A 26,632-nucleotide genomic window follows, 5' to 3' on the forward strand; every position below is an offset into this window, starting at 1 on the left:
CGACCATTCTGCATCTCTCAGCCAATGATGCGTCCCCTCTCAAAGTCTGTCAACTGGGTAAAATGTCTTCAAGTGTCATAGAGGCTTATCTAGCAGTCAACTGTCTCTCACCAAGACATGCACTACCCAAAAGTAGCCTCTGAGAGCCTTTTTATAGGGAAGCGGGGGCACTTTTACACCCTCTTCTGACAAGACCCAATGTCCACTCAGACCACACCAATAGTCATTTACATATCTCCCCGAGTTTGACAGTAATCCAACATTTCTACCCGGATGCGTTATTCCTTTCTGTCAATGAGTGTACTATAGTCCTGCACAGTCCATCAGGCTGTCCACTAGATGGCGATGTTCATCCATATTTCAGTGTCTTCCTCACTTCGATGCCTGGCTTGTGCTGCGGAATGAAAATAGCTGACACAATAGAAATGCCTGCATTCTTTCATTAGAAGAAGTGAATAGGTTATTGCGGTGCTAAAAAATAAGTGTTGAAAGGCTTCCCAGTGCATACAGTGGAGCAAGAACTGCCATTCCCACTCGGGTCCAGAGACCTGCCAGGGTATCTCAGGTGTATTATACTGTTCAGTGTAAATCTATGCTCAAAAGTACTCGCATCTAATGTCCGAAGCACAGCCGTGCGGTTTTTGTTTGTATGGCGGCCGCTTCTCACCCTCTACACATTTGTGCCATGGTGCCGCACCCCGGTTATGGGACTACTTGGTCTAATTCAAGTTGTGTCACCAAAAAATGTGTACAATTTGTGTGTGACTATTTTAGGGTGCGATTGAGGATTTGCAACAAGAAGAAACAAATAACACAAGCAAGTCGTATTCACCTGCAGGTCTACCTGGACCTCTGTGCTGGAAAAGTAGTTTGCAATTTGTTATCTGCAACCGAATGTCCAGCAGGTCCAGATTTTTTGTGCCTGTCATGTCCCGGTCACATTACATGTAGTAACTCGACCACATTCAAAATTAATATTAACAACCTAGTGGTCGTCTGGTGCAGGTGCTGAGTCTGCAGCGACATCCCTGCTCCTTCAATCTGGCAGGGGCTGCAGTACTGAATCAGCCCTTCATCCTCTGCACGGGTGGGCTTCTTTAAGGTCAGACCCCTACTGATCATAATATCATTGACATACCCTGCAAATGCAAACTTTTTGGTTCGTTGGCAGAATAAAATAAAAATAAAAATCATATTTTTACAATGTAGTTGGTTTGCACATTGAATAATCCCCCACAGTATGATACCATTGCCAGGTGTATGCACTGAAGATGTATATAACTGACAGAGGCTTGATATCCGTCACCCTTTTGTAGTGGACCTATGTGTAGGATGTGTGAAAGATTTGTCAACCCATACCGGCCTGACATTTTGCAGCCTATACAGAAAATCTACTACTAAACGAGACAGACGAGGCGGCAGATCATAATGAGGTTGTTATTATGCGGGACTTTACCTACCCAGATATAGACTGGGAAACTGAAACCTGTATATCTCGTAAAGGAAACTGGTTCTTGGCAATAACCAAAGACAATTACCTTTCCCAACTAGTTCAGGACCCGACTAGAGGGATGGCCATACTGGACTTAGTATTAACCAATAGACCTGACAGAACAACCAATGTGTAGGTTTGAAGTAATAACCTTCCACTTGTCATTCAAAAGAGTGTTTCTTCAGGGAGGAACAAAAATATCAATATACTAATCCCCAGAAGGGGGACAGAGGGAGATAAAACTTAACATTTAATGATGTCTTAGTTAAAATAAAAAAGCGCGCTAGAGACCTTAACGTGAAACAATGTAGACAAGCCCAGCTGGGCCTAGACAAACACACAATAAATGGTACCAGTACATGAAAACATAAAGTAAGGAACGCTCTCACCCATCAGTAGTTGTGATCGGAGTAGGGCTCTCCCGTCAGGCGGGATATCGTGTAGTGCGTAGATTCAGGTGGACTGGAAGGCCATTCAGAAGAGATGCCAAAAATAGAGTTGCAGTATGGATAGGAATCGGGAGTAAAATCCCTAGTAAGCCCTATGTCAGGGAAGGGACTAATAACATCCTACCTATCTATACAAAGTTCTTGCCCCGCAAGGGGCGACTACGTCCAGATACCTTTCCCTGGTTCCGGGCGGTATCCATAGTACACCCTGTTGAAGACTATTTTTAGCATCTCTTCTGAATGGCCTTCCAGTCCACCTGAATCTACATTGGCCTGGGGGACACACTACACGGTGTCCCGCCTGACTGGAGAGCCCTACTCCGATCACAACTACTGATGGGTGAGAGGGTTCATTACTTTGTTTTCATGTACTGGTACTATTCATTGTGTGTTTGTCTAGGCCCAGCTGAGCTTGTCTACATTGTTTCACATTGAGGTCTCTATCGTGCTTTTTGATTTTAACTAAGACATCATTAAATGTTAAGTTTTATCTCCCTCTGTCCCCTTTCTGGGGATTAGCATATTGATATTTGGGAGTTACTGGCGAAGCTCTTTACTGCAAGCTTGGCCATTCTGTGTGTTATTGAGGAACAAAATTACCAAACTTCAAAAAAGCAAAATTTAGCCAACTAAGAGAGGCCATAGGCCTAACTAACTGGGACAAAGTCCTCAAAAATAAAATTACAGCCACAAAATAGGATATTTTTAAAAGCATCCTAAAATCTAATTGTGAGCGGTACATACCTTATGGCAGTGTTTCCCAACTAGTGTGCCTCCAGCTGTTGCAAAACTACAACTCCCAGCATGCCTGGACAGCCTTTGGCTGTGCGGGCATGCTGGGAGTTGTAGTTTTGCAACAGCTGGAGGCACACTAGTTGGGAAACACTGCCTTATGGGAATAAAAGGTTAGGGAACAAGAAAAAAACCAATGTGGATAAATTAGGAGGGTAGCGAGGAAGCACTGAAAAACAATAAGGAAAAAAATTGAATATGTAAAAAACTAATAAAAGCAGCCAAACTAGAGGCCGAGAGATTAATTGCCAAAGAGAGCAGAACTAACCCTAAAATGTTTTTCAATTATATAAGTGGTAAAAAGTATAAATCTGAAGGAGTCTGCCCTCTACAGAGTAATGAGGGGGAAGTTGCAGAGAGTGATGATGAGAAAGCAAAGCTATTAAACATTTTTTTCTCCACTGTATTCACTGAGGAAAATAAACTCTCAAATGAAATGCAGATTGTAAAAGTAAATCCCCCATTAAAAGTTCCCTGTCTGACCCAGGAAGAAGTACAGCGGCATCTTATAAAGATTAAAATAGACAAATCGCCAGGACCAGATGGCATGCACCCCCGTATCCTAAGAGAATTAAGTAATGTCATAGCTAGACGCTTATTTCTGATATTTAAAGGGGTTCTGCATTTTGTTTTAATTGATGATCTATCCTCTGGATAGATCATCAGCATCTGATCGGTGGGGGTCCGACCCGGGAGCCTCGCCGATCAGCTTTTTGAGAAGGCCTTCTCACGGTTTACTGCCGTCCCAGTGACGTCACGACTAGTATCAACTAGCGTGAGCGGGGCTAAGCTCTGTTCACTTGAATGGAGCTTAGCCCCGCCCACGCTAGTTAATACTAGTTGTGATGTCACTGGGCCGGCGGTAAACAGTGAGAAGGCCGCGGTGCTACTGCCAGCGCCGCTGCCTTCTAAAACAGCTGATCGGCAGGGGTCCCAGGTGTCGGACCCCCGCCGATCAGATGCTGATGATCTATCCAGAGGATAAATCATCAGTTAAAACAAAGTGCAGAACCCCTTTAAGGACTCTATACTGACAGGGAGTGTTCCACAGGATTGCGCATAGCAGATGTGGTGCCAATATTTAAAAAAAGGTCCAAAAACAGAGCCTGGAAACTATAGGCCGGTAAGTTTAACATCTGTCGTGTGTAAACTGTTTGAGGTTTCCTAAGAGATGTTATCTTGGAGTACCCCAATGAAAATAAGCAAATAACGCCATATCAGTATGGCTTTATGAGGGATCAGTCATGTAAAACTAATTTAATCAGTTTCTATGAGGAGGTAAGTTCTAGACTTGACATTGTCCAATCAATGGATGTCATATATCTGGACTTCTCCAAAGCATTTGACACTGTACCACATAAAAGGTTAGTATGTAAAATGAGAATGCTTGGACTGGAAGAAAATATCTGTATGTGGGTAAGTAACTGGCTCAATGATGGAAAACAGAGGGTGGTTATTAATGGTACACACCCAGATTGGGTCACTGTCACTAGTTGGGTACCTCAGGGGTCAGTATTGGACCTATTCTCTTCAATATATTTATTAATGATCTTGTAGAAGGCTTGCACAGTAAAATAGAAATTTTTGCAGATGATACTAAACTGTGTAAAGTAATTGACACAGAAGAGGGCAGTATACTGCTACAGATGGATGTGGATAGATTGGAGGCTTGGGCAGAGAAGTGGCAGATGAGGTTTAACACTGACAAATGTAAGGTTATGCATGTGGGAAGGAATAATGCAAGTCACCAGTACATACTAACATAGTACATAAGGCCAAAAAAAGACATTTGTCCATCCACTTTGGCCTGTCATCCTGCAAGTTGATCTAGAGGAAGGCAAAAAAAAAAACTGTGAGGTAAAAGCCAATTTTCCCCACTTTGGAGTTGGGAAGGAATTTTTTTATTCCCCTAATCAGGCAATCAGAATAACTCCCTGTATCAACGACCCCTCTCTAGTAGCTATAGCCTATAATATTATTACACTCCAGAAATACATCCAGGCCCCTCTTGAATTCCTTTATTGTACTCACCATCACCACCTCCTCAGGCAGAGAGTTCCATAGTCTCACTGCTCTTACCGTAAAGAATCCTCTTCTATGTTTGTGTACATGGAGTACTGTGTACAGTTCTGGGCTCCTGTGAACAAGTCAGACAGAGCAGAGCTGGAGAGGGTCCAGAGGAGGGCAACTAAAGTAATAACTGCAATGGGGCAGTTACAGTACCCTGAAAGATTATCAAAATTAGGGTTATTCACTTTAGAAAAAAGACGACTGAGGAGAGATCTAATTACTGTGTATAAATATATCAGGGGTCAGTACAGAGATCTATCCCATCATCTATTCATTCCCAGGACGGTGACTGTGACGAGGGGACATCCTCTGCGTCTGGAGGAAAGAAGGTTTGTACACAAACATAGAAGAGGATTCTTTACGGTAAGAGCAGTGAGACTATGGAACTCTCTGCCTGAGGAGGTGGTGATGGTGAGTACAATAAAGGATCTCAAGAGGGGCCTGTATGTATTTCTGGAGTGTAATAATATTACAGGCTATAGCTACTAGAGAGGGGTCGTTGATCCAGGGAGTTAGGCTAGGTCTACACGACGACATTTGTCGCGCAACATTTTGTTGCACCAATGTCGCGCGACAATTTTTATAATGGCAGTCTATGGTGTCGCACTGCAACATGCGACATGCTGCGACTGCGACGCGACAGTCGCAGAAAATCCATTCAAGATGGATTTTTCTGCGACTGTCGCGTCGCAGTCGCAACATGTCGCATGTTGCAGTGCGACACCATAGACTGCCATTATAAAAATTGTCGCGCGACATTGATGCAACAAAATGTTGCGCGACAACTGTTGCGCCCTATCTGTCGCACGACTTTTTGTAGCGCGACAAATGTCGTCGTGTAGACCTAGCCTTATTCCGATTGGATTCGGGAAGGAATTTTTTATTCCCCTAAAGTGGGGAAAAGTGGCTTCTACCTCACAAGGTTTTTTTTGCCTTCCTCTGGATCAACTTGCAGGATGACAGACTGAACTAGATGGACAGATGTCTTTTTTCGGCCTTATGTACTATGTTACTATGTATGTAAATTTCAAGTGAACAGGACAAGCAGTTGTAATTACACACTGCACACAGGAGAAGACATGCAGGTAAACTTTGAAGAGGAAGCAACCCTCGCACCAGCGCTGAGGACCCCTTCAAAAAGATGACTGGCGGGTCTGCCGATAGTTGCACCTCCGCCGATCTGATGTTGATGACAGTTCATCAGTATTAAACCACTGCACAGCCCATTTCAGGTTTATGCTGATTGCTTTTGAATGCCTTCATATGGGATTATAAGGCATACAGTCTGGACCTGTAGGTTACATTGGGATGCTGTAAGGATGCGGTCACACTGTCTGTTTTGGAAGCCAAAACCAGGAGTGAAGAAGAAAAAAAAAAAAAAAAAAAGAGAGAGAAGTCGTATCTGTCCTTTATACTTTCTCTGCTTATATAATTCACTTCTGATTTTGGCTTCCAAAACTGCATCAGGAAACCTGACTGTGTGGTTGTACCCTAATACAGGGCTGTACAATAGGGGGGCTAATACAGGGCTGTACAATAGGGGGGCTAATACAGGGCTGTACAATAGGGGGGCTAATACAGGGCTGTACAATAGGGGGGCTAATACAGGGCTGTACAATAGGGGGGCTAATACAGGGCTGTACAATGGGGGGGGCTAATACAGGGTTGTACAATGGGGGGGCTAATACAGGGTTGTACAATGGGGGGGCTAATACAGGGCTGTACAATGGGGGGGCTAATACAGGGCTGTACAATGGGGGGGCTAATACAGGGCTGTACAATAGGGGGGGCTAATACAGGGCTGTACAATAGGGGGGCTAATACAGGGCTGTACAATAGGGGGGCTAATACAGGGCTGTACAATAGGGGGGCTAATACAGGGCTGTACAATAGGGGGGCTAATACAGGGCTGTACAATGGGGGGGCTAATACAGGGCTGTACAATGGGGGGGCTAATACAGGGCTGTACAATGGGGGGGCTAATACAGGGCTGTACAATGGGGGGGCTAATACAGGGCTGTACAGTGGGGGGGCTAATACAGGGCTGTACAGTGGGGGGGCTAATACAGGGCTGTACAGTGGGGGGGCTAATACAGGGCTGTACAGTGGGGGGGGCTAATACAGGGCTGTACAATGGGGGGGCTAATACAGGGCTGTACAATGGGGGGGCTAATACAGGGCTGTACAATGGGGGGGCTAATACAGGGCTGTACAATGGGGGGGCTAATACAGGGCTGTACAGTGGGGGGGCTAATACAGGGCTGTACAGTGGGGGGGCTAATACAGGGCTGTACAGTGGGGGGGCTAATACAGGGCTGTACAGTGGGGGGCTATAGGGCTGTACAGTGGGGGGGCTAATACAGGGCTGTACAGTGGGGGGGCTAATACAGGGCTGTACAGTGGGGGGGCTAATACAGGGCTGTACAGTGGGGGGGCTAATACAGGGCTGTACAGTGGGGGGGCTAATACAGGGCTGTACAGTGGGGGGCTAATACAGGGCTGTACAATGGGGTGGGGGGGTGGGGGGGCTAATACAGGGCCATAACGCAGTCCTGTACAGCAAATCTTTATTATTATATGGACGGTTAACAAACTGGTAAGAAGTGATTTTAGTTGGGTATATTCCAGTACTGCATAACCTGAGTCTGCATGGACTATAACCCCCACCATACAGCTTGTTTATTTCGCATAGCGACATAGAAACCCTGTTGATCTGCCCTTTGCTCCTGGGTACTGGACGTACGTGCTGGCCCACTCTTTGTCCCAGGACGTTTCCAAGCAAATGAAGCATGTTTTACTAAGGACCGGTTTACAAGGGTTTGGGCCCTGTAAATAGTGAATAGCTGCGGCTTCATAAATAGGTCTCTTGTGCTCGGCCTCATTCATTCCGTCCTGTAATGTGCCAGTGTGTAACTGGAAACCGGTCAGCTAATCAATGGACAGGGCTGGAAAAATGTTGTAAAATGTGACTACCATGGAGGAGCATCTCCTGACCTGTCTGTGTTAGTAAATCCTTCTATTCCCCATGAAATCACAATTCTGGAGCATCTTTTCCCATAACCTGTTGCTGTTGCTCTGTTATTCCTCTTGAATATTTATGAAAGGGAGGCGTGTTTCCCATACAGACTCTGATACTCGTAGTACTGGTTGGCCAGTGTTGGGATGCATCCTCAACTGGTAACACCCAGATGTTTATTTATTCATAAATTCTACTACTCAATCCCATTCAAGTGACTATGCTGCAATTCCAAGCCTGGCCACTATATAATGTACGGCGCTGTGCTTGGTATACTATGAAGAGGCCGCAGCACTCGCACTGCTTCCCCTTCAAACCTCTGATCATCAAGGGTGCCAGGGGCCCAACCCTCACCATTCAGATATTGATGACATATCTTGAGGGGTTGGTTAATGAACTGCCCATTATTTGCTTTTTAGAAAGTCAGACTGGCGATCACTGGATCTTGGTTAATGTGCCTAACAAGAGGAGGGTGAATGTAGCTGGTTCATATATAAAAGGGCATCTGTCAGCAGATTTGTACCTATGACACTGGCTGACCTGTTACATGTGCGCTTGGCAGCTGAAGGCATCTGTGTTGGTCCCATGTACATATGTGCCCGCATTACTGAAAAAGATGATGTTTTTATATATGCAAATGAGCCTCTAGGAGCAACGGGGGCGTTACCATTACACCTAGAGGCTCTGCTCTCTCTGCAACTGCTGCACCCTCTTGATAGGGCCAGGCGTGATAATGTTTTCACTGTCTGGCCATGTCAATGAAAGTGCAGAGGACGCAGCAGTTGCAGACAAAGCAGAGCCTCTAGGTGTAATGGTAACGCCCCCGTTGCTCCTAGAGGCTCATTTGCATATATAAAAACATCATCTTTTTCAGTAATGCGGGCACATACAGTACAGACCAAAAGTTTGGACACACCTTCTCATTCAAAGAGTTTTCTTTATTTTCATGACTATGAAAATTGTAGATTCACACTGAAGGCATCAAAACTATGAATTAACACATGTGGAATTATATACTTATCAAAAAAGTATGAAACAACTGAAAATATGTCATATTCTAGGTTCTTCAAAGTAGCCACCTTTTGCTTTGATTACTGCTTTGCACACTCTTGGCATTCTCTTGATGAGCTTCAAGAGGTAGTCACCTGAAATGGTCTTCCAACAGTCTTGAAGGAGTTCCCAGAGATGCTTAGCACTTGTTGGCCCTTTTGCCTTCACTCTGCGGTCCAGCTCACCCCAAACCATCTCGATTGGGTTCAGGTCCGGTGACTGTGGAGGCCAGGTCATCTGGCGCAGCACCCCATCACTCTCCTTCATGGTCAAAAAGCCCTTACACAGCCTGGAGGGGTGTTTGGGGTCATTGTCCTGTTGAAAAATAAATAATGGTCCAACTAGACGCAAACCGGATGGAATAGCATGCCGCTGCAAGATGCTGTGGTAGCCATGCTGGTTCAGTATGCCTTCAATTTTTAATAAATCCCCAACAGTGTCACCAGCAAAGCACCCCCACACCATCACACCTCCATGCTTCACGTGGGAACCAGGCATGTAGAGTCCATCCGTTTCTGCGTCGCACAAAGACACGCTGGTTGGAACCAAAGATCTCAAATTTGGACTCCTAAGACCAAAGCACATATTTCCACTGGTCTAATGTCCATTCCTTGTGTTCTTTAGCCCAAACAAGTCTCTTCTGCTTGTTGCCTGTCCTTAGCAGTGGTTTCCTAGCAGATATTCTACCATGAAGGCCTGATTCACACAGTCTCCTCTTAACAGTTGTTCTAGAGATGTGTCTGCTGCTAGAACTCTCTGTGGCATTGACCTGGTCTCTAATCTGAGCTGCTGTTAACCTGCAATTTCTGAGGCTGGTGACTCGGATGAACTTATCCTCCGCAGCAGAGGTGACTCTTGGTCTTCCTTTCCTGGGGCGGTCCGCATGTGAGCCAGTTTCTTTGTAGCACTTGATGGTTTTTGTGACTGCACTTGGGGACACTTTCAAAGTTTTCCTAATTTTTCGGACTGACTGACTGACCTTAATTTCTTAAAGTAATGATGGCCACTCGTTTTTCTTTACTTAGCTGCTTTTTTCTTGCCATAATACAAATTCTAAGGCCTCTTTCACACGGGCGTCATGTTTTTTGCCCGGATAAGAGCCGGGTGCGTTGCGGGAAAATGCGCAATTTTTCCGCGCGAGTGCAAAACATTGTCATGCGTTTTGCACTCGCGTGAGAAAAATCGCGCATGTTTGGTACCCGAACTTCTTCACAGAAGTTCGGGCTTGGTATTGATGTTCTGAAGATTGTATTATTTTCCCTTATAACATGGTTATAAGGGAAAATAATAACATTCTGACTACAGAATACATAGTATAATAGGGCTGGAAGGGTTAAAAAAATAAAAAAGTTAACTCACCTTATCCTCTTGTTCGCGTAGTTCGTTCCCGGTCTGTAGTTTGCTAGCTGTGGGCTTGGGCTAAAGGACCTTTGATGACGTCAGATCACATGCTCCAATCACATGGTCCATCACCATGGTGATGGAGCATGTGATCTGACGTCATCAAAGGTCCTTTAGCCCAAGCCCACAGCTAGCAAACTACAGACCGGGAACGAACTACGCGAACAAGAGGATAAGGTGAGTTAACTTTTTTATTTTTTTAACCCTTCCAGCCCTATTATACTATGTATTCTGTAGTCAGAATGCTATTATTTTCCCTTATAACCATGTTATAAGGGAAAATAATACAGTGAATAGACTGTCACCTAGAACCCATGCGTGAAAATCGCACCGCATCCGCACTTGCTTGCGGATGCTTGCGATTTTCACGCAACCCCATTCACTTCTATGGGGCCTGCGTTGCGTGGATTATCGCACCGCAACGCACAAAGAGGAGCATGCTGCGATTTTCACGCAATGCATAAGTGATGCGTGAAAATCACCGCTCATGTGAACAGCCCCATAGAAATGAATGGGTCAGGATTCAGTGCGGGTGCAATGCGTTCAACTCACGCATCGCACCCGCGCGGAATACTCGCCCGTGTGAAAGGGGCCTTACAGTCTGGTCCCAACCCCATTTATAAGGTAAGAAATCCCACTTATTAAACCTGACAGGGCACACCTGTGAAGTGAAAACCATTTCAGGTGACTACCTCTTGAAGCTCATCAAGAGAATGCCTAGAGTGTGCAAACCAGTAATCAAAGCAAAAGGTGGCTACTTTGAAGAACCTAGAATATGACATATTTTCAGTTGTTTCACACTTTTTTGTTATGTATATAATTCCACATGTGTTAATTCATAGTTTTGATGCCTTCAGTGTGAATCTACATTTTTCATAGTCATGAAAATAAAGAAAACTATTTGAATGAGAAGGTGTGTCCAAACTTTTGGTCTTTACTGTATGTGCATGGGACCAACACAGATGCCTTCAGCTGCCAAGAGCACATGTAACAGGTCAGCCAGTGTCATGGGTACAAATCTGCTGACAGATTCCCTTTAAATGCAGAGGTCTTATGATTCTCGGAGTCATGGAGGGGAGGTAACGCGGGGGAGTGCACAGTCACCGCAAATTTTTATGTGCCTCTTTAGTTCCCCTTTCTGTAAAGAAGTGATTTATTTTTAGGTGTCTGACCATTAGTAACAATCCTTTCTCATGTACTTTTAATGACTAATTATAGCCATTTTTTGAAACATTAAAAAAAGGGAATTTATGTAATTTCGCAGAACTGATGTGTCATGCTCTCGCTGCATGTTGTATTTTCACATTCTGGAAATGAAACTGTAGCCCTGGCGCTGAGCACCATTAAATTTACTGACATAACGTGTGCAGCTTCAGTGCGGGCATTGTGATTACATCACATCCATGAGAAGCTGTGCGACAGGCAAATACACCACCCGTATCAGTTTCTTGTAGCTTTCTCTGCGTTGTCTTTGACGGGAAACCCTTAGGGCTCATGCACACAACCGTATGGCTTTTTCAGTGTTTTGGGGTCCGTTTTTTATCGATCCGTTGTTCAGTTTTTTGTTTCGGTTGTGTTTCCTTTCTGTTTTTCCTTTCCGTTTTTCCGTATGCCATATACATTATACAGTAATTATATAGAAAATATTGGGCTGGGCATAACATTTTCAATAGATGGTTCCGCAAAAACGGAATGGATACGGAAGTCATATGGATACATTTCCGTATGTGTTCCTTTTTTTTTTTTTTTTTTTTTTTTTGCTGACCCATTGACTTGAATTGAGCCAAGCACCGTGATTTGCGGACAAGAATAGGACATGTTCTATCTTTTCACAATACGGAAAAACTGAAACGGAATGCACACGGAGACACTTCATTTTTTTTTTTGCTGAAACATTGAAATGAATGGTTCAGTATATGTACCGCATACTGAACTAAAAAAACGGCCAGTATACTGAATGCAAAATACTGTCGTGTGCATGAGCCCTTATTCTAGCAGGTCCTGTACATGTCATGATCATGTATGTTCATGCCAGCAGTCTGCCTTGTAACGAGCTGTGGACCTGTACAGTACAGGTTTCCATTCAGTGACCAAACTCAGAGATATTGAAATCTATGAGGAATTTTTATTTTCGTTATACAATTTAATATGCTTTATGTGCCAAAACTGGAATACCTCGTTACATGCCTTTTAACATCTGCACAGATGACTTTGATTACTGATCAATTATCAATATTTTCTATAGGCTTAAAGGGGTTGTCCAAGTTATATTTATTGATGACCTATCCTTAGGATAGGTGATCAATATCAGATCGGCAACCCCGCCGATCATCTGATTGAATGAAGAGAAGGCGCGTGCCAGCGCAGCCTTCCCTTCTTTGTTTACCTGCTCGTCGTAGACATCACAGCGGTCAGCAGGTGTAATTACAAGAAGCCGTCCGTTCACTTCTATGGGACGGCTCTGTAGTATGCACTTGTATAGGAAGGAGCCATCCCGTAGAAGTGAATGGGACGGATTGTAATTGCACCTGCTCACCGCTGCGATGACGACAGAGAACAATGAAGAGAAGGCTGCGCTCGCATGAAGTATGGCCTTCTCTTCAACTAGCTGATCGGTGGTGATGCCGGGTGTCAGACTCCCCCCCCCCCCCCCCCCCCCCCCGATCTGATATTGGTAACCTATCCTGAGGATTGACCATTTTAATACGGTATATAAAATTTTAATCAGACATAATCTAGTACATGACAATCGCTCTCTAACAAAGCCAGAACCAGCCCTGCACCTCACATGGATCCAGAGATCTCCCCATTCATTGCTCTGATAGATTTATATCAAGCTGACAGCTCAAGGGAATGTCTTTTCTGCTGCAGCTCAGGGGGCGTGTCTCAGCTCTCCCTATAACAGCTCAGGAGGCGTGTCTCAGCTCTCCCTATCACAGCTCAGGAGGCAGCTGAAGGATGAAACTGAGCATGTGCGGCCTTCTCAGTGAGCAGGACAAAGAAATAAGAAAAAAACTAACAGCAGGTGGCGCTATACAGATACATTTTATTGAATAACTCAGTGGCTATACAAAATGTTTAATTACATGGAATTACAAAAGTATTCAGATCCAGGTGCTAGTTTTAAAACTCTAGACTATTTTCCTGGGACAGCCCCTTTAAAGGATCTTTTGCTAACGTTTTGGTGCTAGGTACCATAGGGCGCTTTCACAGATGTTGTTTCGCCCATACATTGACTGGTCAGAGGTACAAGGAGAACCTTCTCATTATTAAATACAGTTGTAATGATAACAGCTGCTCAGTATATACAGGGCTTCATTTTTAATTTCCTATAGTTCTAAAAACGTGTAGGACCGTATCCGTATCCATCTGTCCTTATGGTGAATTGCGCTGTATGGCAGTCAGCTGTGTAGTAGCCAGCAGCCACACGTCTGCTGCTTCCAGTCGTCTACACTGCTGTCAAAGGGATTGGTATTAACTGAACAAATCTAATGCTGCGCCGTTTACCATAGTGTACCACACGGGGCGCCATTTCCCTCGACACAAGTTTTCATGAATACGTCCAAGATGGTCCCAGGGTCATCCTTTTGTTACGTAGCACCGGAATATATATATAACCCCTCTATCTTCATCACATATATTATCTATTAGGAGCACAAGCTTTAATGGAAATGGCATCGATACCAGTCTGCCCATGGCTTAGTGAAACACGTTGGACTCCTTAGTCATGGAGCACACACATTTGTGATTTTTACGACAGCGGAGGCTTGTGTATCTATTATCGTAAAGTTCTCGGGGCAGTTTCTTGTTTCACTTGGTGACTTGTAATCCAAACAGAGCCCGGTTTTTATGGAAGGTTGTGCTTACGCTTGCGCCGTCTAAAGGAGCCGGTGTGTAGCTCATAAAATATTGTCAGTTGTTAAAATCCGGTGAAGAGTTTAAAACATTTGGCAAGTAAATCCGAGGCAACTTGCATTTAGGAGATGTACATAGAAGAGGAGGCGCGTCACCTCCAGCGGTCACCCTCTAATTCACTGTACAGCTTTCAGTTCTATGGGTCACAGGCTGCGATTTATGACAAGAAGCGCTTCCTTTGGCACGTAACTTTCTGAATGGGTTCTCATGTTGGCTGTGTTATCTAAAAAGCCAAAGTCACCCTGGCATGGGCGCACTGACAGTGCCCTGGATCCCTGGCAATGAGACTGGCACAGACCATTAACACTGGCCCCAGTGGTAATTACCATATACATTATACACGGCCTAAAAGGGTTGTCCATGGGGATAACTTATTTTACATAAGAGACAGAATGGGGTAAAAAAAAGAAGAGCATTACTTACTTCACCGTTCCCCCATCGCCACGGATACGGCACTTACCAGGTCTCCGCTTCCTGGTCCCGTCTCAGCACACAGGGAATTGCAGGAGATCAGCCAATCATTGGCCTCAGTGGCCACCCTTCTCAACCAGTGATTGGCCGAGCTGGCACCTCCTGCCATTTCCTGGGTGTCGAGCTGAGACTAGCGGGATCCAGTAAGCACTGGGACACTGGTGGCATGGGGCTAGCGGGGCAATGCTGCTTTTTATGTTTTTAATCCCCTCTATCTAACAAATGTATTCCCCCCCCCCCTATCAATTGTCTAGATAGGACAACCCCTTATTTGTAAGTATGTGTGTAGGGGTGTAACAACTATGATCCCTGATCCCACTAAGTGTTATCTACAGGGCAAGCTGTAGATTCTTTAGTGTATCAGTTACTTTGTGATGTTTATGATCTTTTAACAAAGTGGGAATCCATGAAAACTGTGAATCCGCAGTGTTTATTTTTGTGCTGAATTGATAATAAAATGGCTCTCGTGTATAATCAGGAGACCGCTGGAGACGTCACTCAGGGCAGAGGGGAGGGCCTGGGGGGTTTCGGTAGCGGGAACCCTGGACACTGCATGTGATAAGAAACGCCCCCTGGACACAGGAGCATTAAAACTTTCATTTTTCGGTCATACAAGAAGCATGCCCATGCAAATAAGTCGGTGCCCTCCCCATTGCCTCCCTATAGTGCTGTCAGCAGTTTTGTGTTTTTTTTTATTTTTTTATTTTTTGGGGGGGTGGGGGGGTGTCAATACAGAGGTTTAAAGGATAACTGTCATATATATATATTTTTTGGAGTATTGGATTGTGGTGATTAATATCTCCTTGGTGGCCCTATTTCAACTTTTCACTGTGTATTTAATTACCCCCTTAATTCCACAGTTTTGTTCCCTGTACTGCCTACTTTTACCTCTGCTTAAAATAGGGTTGCTAGGCATGGTCCATCTATCTGTTGGAGGACGGAGGACGCAGAAGCACGCAGCCTGCAAGGTCAGATTACTGACAGCCAGGGACTGTAAGTAAATGATTAGAGCCAGGTCCTCCCCAGCAGCTGATAACAACAGTGCCTGGGCTGTGTGCACTTCCCTGTCCCTGCGCTTGGCAGATGTTCCCTCACTCAGCAGAGCTGGAGAAGGCAGAGTTGGAGCAGCGCAGACCAGGGAAGGGAGATCTGCCGTCTGCTCAGTGTATAAATGAAAGCAACATGTGGTAAGAGGACCCCTTTGTGCTGCAGGAGATTAACCCTTTAGGGGGGAGGGCTCTGGTTACTGACACTTTTGGGGGGGCTATTGTTACTGGCTAGTGAGGGCAGGCCGGATTAGCCTCAGGGTGAGGGCAGTGGCGGCCATCACTGAATAGTGAAATTGCAGTTTTATGCAGACTGGTTGCTAAGGGCTGAATCTTATTAAATATGGGGTAAGTCAGTCTAATAGTAACTGATTCTGGAATATCATGTTATTAGTAACTACATATATGAAAATTGAAATTGGGGTCTAAATGTGACAGTTATCCTTTAATGCTAGGTTTCCACATTTAATTTTTTTTTTTTTTTTTATGCAGTTTTTGAAGCCAAAGCCAGAAGTGTATTCAAACAGAATAGAAGCTCAGTCTAAGGATCCTTTCACACAAATGTATTTTCAGTCCTCATTTGATCCACATTTGCAGATCAGATGTGGACCCATCAATTTCAGTTGCGCCACAAAAAATGCGGGAAGCACGCCATGTTCTGTCTGCATCTATATGTCCGTTCCGCAGGCCCCCCCCCCCCTGAAAAAATCGAACATGTCTTACTCTTGTCCTACAGAATAGCTAAGTGCAGAATTTGTTGAATCTTTGCGGACCACAGAACAGATACAGGCCCCCTAAGGCCTTATGTGCATGGAAGCACACTGATGAGATCTATGTGGTGTCTGTTTTTCTTAAAATTTTTGGGGGGGACCCATAGAACTTAATGGGTCCGTGTGCAATCCTCAAAAAATGCGTATCAGACACGGACACAAAATACGTGGAAGAGGCCTTATCATTATATGTGTCCTCTGTTTATGATCGAACCTGGTTTTGGCTTCAATAACTGCATCAAAAATCCTGAAAATGGAAACGCAGCCTTAGGGCTCTTGCACACGACCGTATGGCTTTTTCAGTGTTTTGCAGTCTGCAAAAAACGGATCTGCAAAAAATACGGATGACGTCCGTGTGCATTCCGTTTTTTGCAGAACGGAACAGCTGGCCCCTGATAGAACAGTACTCTCCTTGTCCGTTATGCGGACAATATTAGGACATGTTCTATCTTTGAACGGAAACGGAAGGCATACGGAGTACCTGCCTTTTTATTTTTGCAGATCCATTGAAATGGAACGTAAACGGGGAAAAAAAAACATTTGTGTGCAAGAGGCCTTACTTGGCGCATTCTGCATTTTTTTATGACGGGTTTTCGTTATAAATTGAAGCCACAGAGAGGTACGGTAGGACCGCCAGTGCATGTAATAGAGCGGTGTGCAACAAATACCCAATAACGGTCCTCCAGAGTAGCGATGCACTTAGTTGCGGTCTGAGCAGATTCTTTAGTTCAAGAATGATCAGTTTGGTGTTAATAAAATGACAGATTTGAGGATGACGCCCTATATTGCTTGTATTTGTGTGGGAAGCTCTAGAATTCTCCCCGTGACTGACTAGATGGACTCATCAAGCCACCCTTCTGATAAACTAAAAGCCTCAAATGGCTCCGCTATCAGCCCTGTCACTGATACCGTGCCCTCGTCTCGTCAGTGCCTTAATGGAAGGCGATCCTCCACCTTTCATGGGAGGTAGCGTGTTAATCATGAAGCCTTGTACAAACAGGATAATGGCTTACATCATTAGTCCAGGAAAGCGTGTGTAGCACAGTCAGGAAGGATTTCTGAGAGCTCGAAAGCAAACGGGACCGTGACAAGGCCTTCATGGCAGCCTGGACGTTACTTGTATAGAACAGCCATTTCATTTCCTGTAGGTTTTCTAAAGCAAAAATATTTATTGTATTTTACACATTTATATAGCGCTACTATATTCTGCACGGCTTTAACATCAAGCTGTCCCCAGTGGTGCTCACAATCTAAGGTCCCTATCAGTATGTCTTTGGAGCGTGGGAGAAAAGTGGAGTACCCGGAGGAAACCCACGCAAACACGGGGAGAACATGCAAACGTCAAAGTAGTCCAACCGTTTCCGTATGTGCAAAGGAAATGAGAGACTTTTTGGTCGTACATTGACCTTTTTCAATCTTGGATTGCTGTAGAAAATCTGTGTGCGCTGCGGCGCTGGGAAATTCAGCAGTCGCCGCTGGAGCGGTTCGCCACATTTCCCTTCGCTGCAGCAGGCACAGTAATTTTCTTAGCGGTGAAAACACAGCAGAGTAAATTTGTGTATGAAGGAAGCCTAATCCCTTGGCGTGCTGCCTGTTTTTGAGTCTTCATTGCCCCAACTCATTTCAAAAACATCGATCTTATAAACTAGTTAAAGGGGTATCCCCACCTTTCTGATCATATCTCGTATAATTCCTAACCCCTAAAAAAAAATTGTAAACACCTTTTATTTTTTTAACACAGTTTTTTCAGGTATTTTCTACCTATACTTCATATGTATCTTGCAGTCCATGAATTGCAGATTCGCCAAATACAGACACTGTCCCTGCCGCATCTGCATTTTTTTGTGGGTCTATTGTCTTCAGTGGTCCTCATTTTGTGGCCAAGTATAGGACATGCTCTATCTTTTTGCGGAATGGACATACAGATGCGGGAAGCATACAAATAATCCATGTGCTCTCCATATGTCTAATCTGCAAAAAGAGGGTTTGTTGAAGTGCACATTACCAGTGCCGTGTCCTTTCCACCTCTGAGAGGCGCTCTAGAGAAGGACAGCACCTGGACATGTGCAAGAGCCCTGGAGTTGTCCTGTTCAATGATGCTCGGGAAGTGGGCACCATAGGAGAATATCACTGTGATACAGACCGGGAGACACAGATGTGTATGTAATTGTGAATTACAGTTACTGATACTATTATAGTGGAGTTAGTTCAACACTATTGACTCGCAAAATAATGGGCGGGGGCGATATGGAGTAAGGGTTATGGAACCTTAGTAATGGACTGTAGCTAATAATGGCAGCATCAGGAGCGCACATACAGCAATCAGCACTGAGGACCGGACTGGGTGCCCCTTAGTAACCGGCATCGGTAAACAAAAAAAACGAGGCAATTAAATGCCCCTTTAAAGTGAAGTTTATGTGACTATATATCCAATGTGTTATTAGGCATGGAGAGGAATTCATCATGCTCTGTGCTCCAGAATTCTCCAGTAGCCGGAAGAAGTGCAGTTGCGCAAAACGGCCGTCGCTACTTAGCGCCGCAACCCTGTTTTTATCTCCATCTGTATTGATGAATAAAGGAGATTCATGATTTCAGTGGTGTGTGTCGCCTGTTCTGGCTTCATAAAGTCACAAAATAAGGCTCTGAGACTTTTTGAGGTTACACGCACAAAAATGTTGAGTTTTTGCATTTTTCCACCACTCACTCCAGTTTTGGAAAGCAGATGTGGCCAGCTATGTTAATGAGTTTATCTCGAGATTTATCACAGGGACTTTTTAAAATGTCACAAACTCACTCCAGTAGAGGGGTGGTATAAAAAAGACAGCAAAAAACCGCAGTAGCATTTCTGGACAAAAATGTTCAGTTTAAAGATGCGCCAAATTTAATAAACAATGTGCGGCATTTGATAAATTTGGAGCAAAGTACCCCAACACAGAATCGAGCAAAACTGACTTCAAATATTACCTCATGATAAGTTCCCCCCCAAAGTGTACGTCCAAATGCCTCTATAACTATAGTCCTGAGGTCTAGGCCAAGTATCCTTTAACTGAAATAGGCAGAACAACATTGTCCTTGCTGCTGCAGCTGGTGGCAGTTGAAGGATAGGACTGAGCATGTGCGGCCTTCTCAGTGAGCTGGACAGAGAAATTAGAAAAAGTCAAAATAGCAGATAGTACAGATAGATTTCAATGAATAACTCAGTAGTTATAATAATTTTTTAATTACATGCAGTTACAAAAGTATTCAGATCCAGGTGCAGTTTGGAAAACGGTAGAATATTTTTCGTGGGACAACCCCTTTAAAACAGAAACGTGCTTGTTTAAGGGTACTTTCGCACAAGCGTTATTCATTTCAGGTATTGAAATCCTGTAAAGGGGCTCAATACCGGAAAAAAACGCATCAATTTTGTCCTAATGCATTCTAAATAGAAAGCAATCCGTTCAGTCATCAGGCATCAGGGTGTCTTCCGTTCTGTCCCTTCTACGGTATTTGACCGGACAAAATACCGCAGCTTGCTGCAGTATTTTTTTCCGGCCAAAATCCCGGAACACTACCGTACTCCCATAGAGATGTATTAATGCCGGATGCGGTACCAAGTGTTCCGGAAACTGCCGGATCCGGTTTTCCAGTCTGTGCATGGGCCGGGACATAGGAGGAGCTATTTTCCCTTTTGATCTTTGTAAAAACTGAAATACCGGATCCGTTATTCCGGATGAGACGGATCCGGTATTTCACCTGATCTGTCTAATGGATCCAGAAAAAAACTGATTTCCGTTTGCATACGGTTTTCCGGATCCGGCAGGCAGTTCTGTTGCCGGAACTGCTTGCCGGATCCGAACGACGCTAGTGTGAAAGTACCCTTATGTAGTTGGCATGTAGACACTCACACTTTCTCACTCGTTGTCTACACACAATGCCACCTAAGACTGCGTTCATATCACTGTTAATTTTTCCGTTCTTCTGATCCGTCAGAAGAACAGAAAAATTAAGAAAACAATGGATCCTGAGCATCAGTTGTGCACATTTGGTATCTGTTACAGCCATTTCCGTCTGAGGAGATCCTTTTTTTTGTCTGTTTAAAAAAAAAAAACGGATCTCAGGTGGGAATGTCTAAAACGGATGCAAGATTTGCATTACTGATGCTCGGGATCCGTTTTTTTACAGGATACATTTTTTTCTTAATTTTTCTGTTCTTATGACAGATCGGTAGAACGGGAAAATAAACGGTAATGTGAACTCAGCCTAAGAACAGCATCTAGAGGACCCTAATTGGAAAACAAAGGATGTAAGAAGCCTAGGGTACAACATGTGTTCAGGTGGTTTACTGGTAATTATATCAGACTATAGACCCCTTGCTCTGGCTTGCCTTACTCTGCATGTGTTGAGTGAACTTTTGAGACCCGTTACTCATAGAAATTTTTATTGCTGCAGTTTTCTTTTCAACTTTTGTAAGTTGTTGGTGAATCGTTTATAAAAATTTTATCGTAGCAGGAAATGCCAACTTTGTGGCTTTTGGTTACTTTCTTGTGGTGGATTTAAGCTAAGTCTTAGTTGTCAGAGGAGGCATGTAGGCACCCCGCTATGTGCGCTTAGCTTATCTATAAATGTGATAATTGAGAGTCACTCGGAGGACAGTGATGTTTTATGTGCGGCCTTATCAGTGTTACGTGAGGAGTTAATGTCTACTAATAAGATGACAATTGTGACAAAAAATGAATGACCGATTCCTGAAAACCCTTGCACTTTATAAAACCTTTTTAAACACCTATAAAGTAACTAATGGTGTAGTTTAATGGCTTTCTACGTTCACCAAGACTTTTAGGAGAATTACATTTTACTGATTCCATATAATAAAAGGGAGTTGGGTTTCTAAGCTATTGAAAATTTTATAATACAACCACAAGGAGAGTGAGAGCACGTGAAGGGATATTTTACAGCAGTTTAGCTATTGTACTGTTTTTATTGCTTGTTTGCATCTATGTATATACACTACTGACAAAAAGTTTGGAATATTTGGCTTGTAGGTGAAATTTCAGGATGAAACTAAAATGCACTCTAACCTTTACAGGTGAACTTAATGTAACCTTCTCTAAACTTTTGAATGAACATGTCGAGCTGTTCAATGTTTCTGGTACTTTTTAATCAACTTGCTGTTCTCTAACAAGGAGCTTAATGTCAAAATTCTGGTGTTTGATCCATGATCTGGTGTTTGATCGCCCAATAAATTTCCTGGTTCAATTAGAATTGGTATTTAAACAGTCCTCCTCTTCATGCTGTTCACATTTTGACATCATGAGACCAAGATGACACCTAACAATTGATCAACAGTATCTCGTCATTGCGAGGCTTAAGCAGGATGTTCTCAGACGGAAGTGACCACTGAGCTTAGAGTGTCACAGTGTCATCAGCAGGTTGCAACAGAGATACAGTGATAGTGGAGGAGTCATAGAAAGGCAGACCTGAATCCCATTGAAAACCTATGGGATCAGCTGAGTCGCGTGTAATGGCTCATAACTCTACCCCAGAACCTCAACCTGAAGGCCACCCTTCAAGAAGAGGGGGATGCCATGTATCAGCAGACAATAAGTCGACTTGTGAACAGCAGGAGACGTCGTTACCAAGCTGTAATTGATGTTTAAGGCCACATGACAAGTTATTAAGACATTGACATTTTTGTGGGGGTATACCCACCACTGGTATTGGCTTTTGTTTCAATAAATTGTTTGAGATGTAGAAATCGCCATTGCATGCTTCTACTTAACTGCCCTACTTTCATGATATAATATCACTGTAGCATCAACTTTTTCTGTTTTCCATAAATTTCACCCAAAAGCTAAACATTCCTAAGTTTTTGTAAGTAGTATATATAGAATAGTAGTGGCCTCACAACAAACATTGACCTATCAGCAGGGCGAAACAGGGTATACTGCTCAATAGGGTAGATCCTGCTGATTAAAATGATACCTCTATAGCTAAAATCAGATTTGTGGTTGTAGAGTTTAACCCCTTAGTGACCAAGCCTGTTTGGGCCTTTATGACCAAGCGTTTTTTTTCCTTTTTTCATGGTCTCGTTCCAAGAGCTATAACTTTTTTTATTTTTTCGTCTATATAGCTTTATGAGGGCTTTCTTTTTACGGGACAAGTTGTAGTTTTTAATGGTACCATTTTGGGGTACACACAACTTTCTGATTAACTTTTATTAACTCTTTCTGGGAGGGAGATGAGGGAAAAATAGCAATACTGCCACAGCGTTTTTACATTATAAATTTTACGGCGTTCATTTTTCGTTACAAATAACATAATATCTTTATTCTCTGGGTCAGTACGATTACAGTGATTCTAAATACTTATCATTTTTTTTTTACGTTTTACAACTTTTTTTTCCAATAAAACCCCTTTTATTAACCAAAAAAATGATTTTGCATTGCCACTTCACAAGACCCATAACTTTTTTTTCTTTCTTTTTCTTTGGAGTTGTGTGAGGGCTTGATTTTTGAGGGACAACTTGTATTTTTCATTGGTATCATTTTGGAGTAAATGGTGCTTTTTGATCGCTTGTTATTACGTTTTTTCGGTGGAAACTAAGAATAAATTAGAAATTCTGTCTTTTTATTTTTTTTTTTTTCACGGCGTTCACCATAGGGTATAATTTATGTAATATTTATGTAGTCCGGGGCGTTACGGACGCAGCAATACCAAACATATGGGGGATGTTTTCTTTTTGCAATTTTTTTCATTGAAAAGCATATTTTCACTGGAAAAAAAAGCATATTTTTTTATTTTATGGAATTTTTTTTCATAAATGTGTATTTTTTTTTCTATTTTTTACTACTTAAAAATCCCACAAGGGGACTATAATATACAGTATTTTGATTGCTTTAAAAATGTAATGCATTATCTCTATAAAGCATTACATTTCAATAGCAATGCATTTCAAACATTGACCAGCAGGCTGCGCCAGAGGGGCACAGCCTGCTGGAGATAACAGCCCGGATCGGCACTTCTGCCAGTCAGGGCCATTAGAGCAGGGCCCCGGCTCTCATGTGAGAGCCAGGTCCGCGCTCCCCGCCGCACGGGGGAGCCGTGCAGCGCTTAGACCGGGCTGCCGTAAAAACGCGGCAGCCCAGCCTAAGGCCCCTTAGTGACCGCCGTAAAAACACGTATGGGTGGTCACTAAGGGGTTAAATTAATTTGCTTCATCACACCATGAGGCGTGCCTGAGCCCCTCAGTGCACCCCAGCTCCTCCACTTTCTCTACATAGCCACGACTCCTTCCCTTGATTGGCAGGGCCAAGCACCTTCATTGTGCTCTTGCCTGGCCCTATAAGCCCACATCATTTCATATGTGACATGGCAGATTGGGATAAGTTCCTGTTCCTGAATTAGGAAGAGGAAAAACTCAGATGCACAGATGTCTAGTTTTTTCCACTGACCTGTTGTCACAATGTCTGTATGGCTATGACTGCAGAAGTGCTCTTATAGTAGTTTCAAAAGAGGTGCCCTTGTATTGGTCCCAGCAGTTGTGCCACTACAGCAGAAATGTCTGATCTACCCGGTAGCCCCCGCAGCTTATAACCTATTTAAAAGGGTTATTCCATGATTAATGTAAAAACATAAAATCAGACCTCATATAGTACATACCTATCTCATTCTAACAAAGCTAGAACCAGCCCTGTACCTCACATGGATCCAGAAATCTTGCTCTGCTAGATTTATATCAAGCTGACAGCTCAAGGGGAGTGTCCTTTCCACTGCAGCTCTCTCTCTATCACAGCTCAGGAGGCGTTTAATTTCCGCTGCAGCTCTCTCCCTATCTCACCTCAGGGGCCATATCATTTCTGCTGCCAGTCTCTTCTTGTAACTGTCAAAGCTTCTAACAGTACATAGTGTTGGTGGCAGTTGAAGGATGCAACTGAGAATGTGTGTCCATCTCCTTGATGTTACTGTGGTGGACAGAGAGAAACAGCAGGTTGCCCTATACAAATGTATTTTATTAAATAACTAATTGTCTATACTACATTTTTACTTGCATGCAATTACAAAAGTATTCAGATCCAGGACCTGGTTTGAAAAATGTTGAATGTTTTTCGTGGGACATCCTCTTTAAAGGGCACCTATCAGCAGATCTGTCCCTATGAAACTGTCTGACCTGTTACATGTGTACTTGACAGCTAACGACATCTGTGTTGGTCCCATGTTCATATGTGTCAGCTGTATGAAGGTACCTGGAATCATAGTGGATGGAAGGTATGTGTCACCGAGGTTCCTGGCCTCAGTGAAGTAAGAGATGGTATTTTATGTGTCAGCAGCAGCTATTGCTAATTGACACCTAAAGATTTTGCATGTCTGTTATAGCTGATCCGGGACGGCTCTTACTGGGAGTAGTCAAAGTGCTTGGTGGGTGACTACTCCCCATGTACCAGCCCTGTTTTGCCAGGCATAAAAACCAGCCAGCACTGCCAGGTGTGTGGATTTACCTCCCTCTGACAGTGGAGCTTAGGAGTCTGTGTGCTGTGAATTGAGGGCTGTGCTGGGATTTGAGGTTTGAGCCGGGCTGGAGGACTCGGGCCCCTCTAAAGGCGAACAGGCCGCTTATGGACTTGATGAGGCTGAACGGCTAACAGGGTGTGAATTAACACCCAGGAGAAAAGATGACTTTTATTATTTATGGACTTTCCTTGTGTGTGAACAAACACCATGCCACCTGCGTTTTGTGACACACCAATGTGTGAATAAACACCGCTGTTTGATTCAAGAACTGTGTACTTTGCCTCTATACTGCATCTGCTAGTCCTAACTACCAGAGCGAATCCCCACAGCATGGCTGTTATAGCTGATCCAGGACGGCTCTTACTGGGAGTAGTCAAAGTGCTTGGTGGGTGACTACTAGTGTTGAACGAGCACCAAAGTGCTCGGGTGCTCTGGCCGAACACATCGGGATGCTTGGGTGCTCTACCGAGCATCCGAGTATAATATAAGACAATGGGAGAACCCGAGCATTAAACCAGGCACCCCCTACTCTGAAGAGGGGATGTTGCCTGGTTGATAGGAAAAGGTCAGAAATTGAGGAAAACACCACTGAAATGGTTCGGGAGCAGCATGGGGAGTATGTTTGGATGCATCTTGGACTCCCAGGTCGCTGCTGGGAACTATGTTGTCCGAGTAGTATGCTACTTTTACAGACTGACAATAATACGCACCAAACCAAAGATAAAATCGATTTTAGAGGAAAAAATTGTTAGTAAACATTCTTTTCTGTATATTTACTTGTATATAAAGTGCAACTGCTGCCAAAAATTACAAGGAAGAGGCCCTCCCATACAACCTGTATATCACATAAAGGAGGGCCTCATTTACATTGTGGTACAATTGTTCATGTAGTGGGACTCCTACACTCATAAAGCCTATGCACTAAGTGAAAGACTGCCAAAAATTACAAGGAATTGGCACTCCAATACACCCTTTGTTACACATAAAGGAGGGCATCATACACAGCCTTGAAAAATTATGATTGATGGCCTGCTGGTAACTCTCAAAACATTTGGCGCAAGGGCCTGCTGATCTGACCATCTAAAACATTATAGGCGAGGGCCTGATGCCGCTTTGGTGACTGTAGATAACCTGGGGCCAGTCACACGTCCCCTTGGCGGCAACGATCCAGTCGGATGTCTGCCCTATCAACTTTCAATGTTATTTTCAGCGCAAACCATGTTGACCACAGGTAACAGGGAATCATGGTTTGATTCCGGAGAGGGAGTCTGAGAAATGGCTACGGCTACCACATCCAAGCAAGGCAGCATGCGCGCAAATTACCTATTAGGTATAATTAGGTGCGGGCCTGCAGGTGAGCTGACCCTCTAAAAAATTCTATGCAAGGGTCTTCAGGTGAGCTGACCCTCTAAAAAAAAATTATATGCGAGAGCCTGCTGGTGAGCTGACCCTGTAAAACATTGTAGGTGAGGGCCTGCTGGTGAGCTGACCCTCTAAAAAAAATTATATGCAAGGGCCTTCAGGTGAGCTGACCCTTTAAAAGATTGTAGGTGAAGGCCTGCAGCTGAACTGACCCTGTAAAACATTATATGCGAGGGCATTATATGCGACAAATAAGCATGTTGATATGATGGAAGAGGAGGAGGAGGAGAAAAGGAAGATTCAACCAT

General features: G+C 43.8%; 1 protein-coding gene across 3 annotated transcripts in view; it reads left to right on the forward strand.

The window, feature by feature from the left end:
- Positions 1-26,632, forward strand: part of LOC122934452 (SLX4 interacting protein) — a 200,349-nt gene that overhangs the window by 30,759 nt on the left and 142,958 nt on the right. The window lies entirely within an intron of this gene.

Source organism: Bufo gargarizans, chromosome 4 (assembly GCF_014858855.1).
Source record: "Bufo gargarizans isolate SCDJY-AF-19 chromosome 4, ASM1485885v1, whole genome shotgun sequence".
Lineage (NCBI taxonomy): Eukaryota > Metazoa > Chordata > Amphibia > Anura > Bufonidae > Bufo > Bufo gargarizans.